The 2,500-nt window shown below is 37.0% G+C and overlaps 1 long non-coding RNA gene across 1 annotated transcript in view; it reads left to right on the top strand.

The window, feature by feature from the left end:
- Positions 1-1,859: 1,859 nt before the first annotated feature.
- Positions 1,860-2,500, top strand: part of LOC307008117 — a 5,767-nt gene continuing 5,126 nt past the window's right edge. The window contains exon 1 of the long non-coding RNA XR_013799752.1: positions 1,860-1,985. This is a non-coding gene — a long non-coding RNA (uncharacterized lncRNA). The remainder of the gene's footprint in view (positions 1,986-2,500) is intronic.

Here is a 2,500-nt window from a genome sequence, read left to right as displayed (position 1 = left end):
TAACATTTCAGCTCCTCAACAACACATGATTTTTATTTTCACTCTGGAGCACAAACACTGGATGATGCAAACACTTTAATACTTAAGGTAGGCCTATATGAGATTTTTTTAAATCAACCTAATGATGTAAACTTTAGTAAACTTAACAGACCCCCTTAAAGGGTTAGTTCACCCAAAAAAAGGTAATAAAAACATCATCAAAGTAGTCCATGTGACATCAGTGGGTTAGTTAGAAGTTTTTGAAGCATCGAAAATACTTTTTGGTCCAAAAATAACACAAAATAAGACTTTATTCAGCATTGTATTCTCTCCCGGGTCTGTTGTCAATCCTTCACAGTTACGCTGCTGGCGTAAGACGCTGATGACGTGTTATCTAGTGCGCCCGAGCTTCATTTATAGACTGAGGGAAACGCACGCTGTAAAAGTGTCTCATCCGCGACATGCACATTTACGCACCATTAAAAAAATGATATCCACGCAAACAATGTAGAATAGCTTGAATATAGCGTGCGTCTCCCTCAGACTGTAAACGAAGCTCGGGCGCACCAGATAACACGTCATCAGCGTCTTACGTCAGCAGCGTCACTGCGGAGTCCTGAACGCAGATTCACAACAGACCCGGGAGAGAATACAATGCTGAATAAAGTCTTATTTTGTGTTATTTTTGGACCAAAAAGTATTTTCGATGCTTCAAAAACTTCTAACTAACCCACTGATGTCACATGGACTACTTTGATGATGTTTATATTACCTTTATGGACATGGACAGTATACTGTATACAGTTTCAATGGAGGGACAGAAAGCTCTCGGACTAAATCTAAAATATCTTAAACTGTGTCCCGAAGATGAACGGAGGTCTTACGGGCTTAGAACGACATGAGGGTGAGTCATTAATGACATTATTTTCATTTTTGGGTGAACTAACCCTTTAAGGATCATTCTTATAAAGTCTTGCGGTTGAACACAGTTAATGTTGTGTGTGTGTGTGTGTGTGTGTGTGTGTGTGTGTGTGATGTTTATGCCGTAAACAGGACAACGGTGTTTTCCGCCCCCTTCCTCTGGTGATAATTGATTCATGGTGAGTTGTACTGATTGGTGAGAGACCCCCTAGAGGCGGGACAGACAACAGCTGCTCTCTCTCTCTCTCTCTCTCTCTCACTGTCTTTACTCCTGTCTTATTCTCTAGTTTTGTTTATCTCTCTGACTTCAACGTTATGACAAGCATCTCAATAATGATCTAAACCACCAGTCAAAAGTTTGGAGTATTTAACACTTTAGTTCAGGGTCCAATTCTCATTATTAACTAGTTGATTATTAGCATGCATATTACTAGGATATCGGCTGTTTATTACTACTTATAAAGCCCATATTAATTAATAGCCTACCTTATTCTGCATTACCTTATTCTATACATCATGTAAAGGTTTAACGTTAGTTCACCCAAAAATTTAATTTCATAACTCACCATCATGTCGGTCCAAACCTTAATTCATTTTCGGAACACAAATGAAGATGATATTTTTGATGAAATATGAGAGCTTTCTGACCCGTTTTGAACACTTTCAAGGCACAGAAAGGTAGTAAATACATCCTTAAAATAGTCAATGTGACCACAGTGGTGTTCAACCTTAATGTTATGATTATGAAGCAACATGAATACTTTTTGTGCGCAAAAAACCCAAAAGAACAACTTTATTTAACAATTTCTTCTCTTCGGTGTCATTCTCCTACGCAGTTGACGTAATAAACACAGAGTAGCGCTTCCAGGTTGTACGTTAGAACGCTGGCTCATTATTGGCCGACGCTGGTCACGTGATCACCACGACATGTGTGTGTGTGATGCTTACTGACACAGGACTTAAGGAGGGTCACTCAGAAACCTCTCGAATTTCATAAAAAATATATTTTTTATCAAAATGTTTTTTTGTAATAATTTGTGTTCCGAAGATGAACGATGGTCTTACTGGTTTGAAACGACATGAGGGTGAGTAATAATTACTGACTGACAGAAGTTTAATTGTTTGGTGAACTAACCTTGTAATCCTACCTAACTACCTTACTAACTATTCATAAGAAGTAATTAGGAGTTTTTTTGAGGCAAAAGTTGTAGTAAATAATTAGTTAATAGTAAGAGTTGGACCTTAATCTAAAGTGTAACTACATTTTGTATGGTAAAGTCTCTTGTTTTACTCACCAATGCTTCATTTACTACTTAATCCAAAACACAGTAAAAACTGCAATATTGTGAAATATTATTTAATTTAAAATAACTGTTCTCAATGTGAATATATGTTGAAATGTAATTTATTCCTGTGATCAAAGCTGAATTATCAGCATCATTACTCCAGTCTTCGGTGTCACATGATCCTTCAGAAATCATTCTAATGTGATGATTAGATACTAAAGAAACATTTCTGATTATTATCAATGTTGAAAACAGCCCCCCCCCCACACACACACAGGAATAGAAAGTTCAAAAGAACAGCATTTAATTGAAAT

This window comes from Phoxinus phoxinus (assembly GCF_949152265.1).
Source record: "Phoxinus phoxinus genome assembly, chromosome: 12".
Taxonomy (NCBI): domain Eukaryota; kingdom Metazoa; phylum Chordata; class Actinopteri; order Cypriniformes; family Leuciscidae; genus Phoxinus; species Phoxinus phoxinus.
The sequence above is the reverse complement of the archived record's forward strand: the minus strand, read 5'-3'. Positions and strand labels throughout refer to the sequence as shown.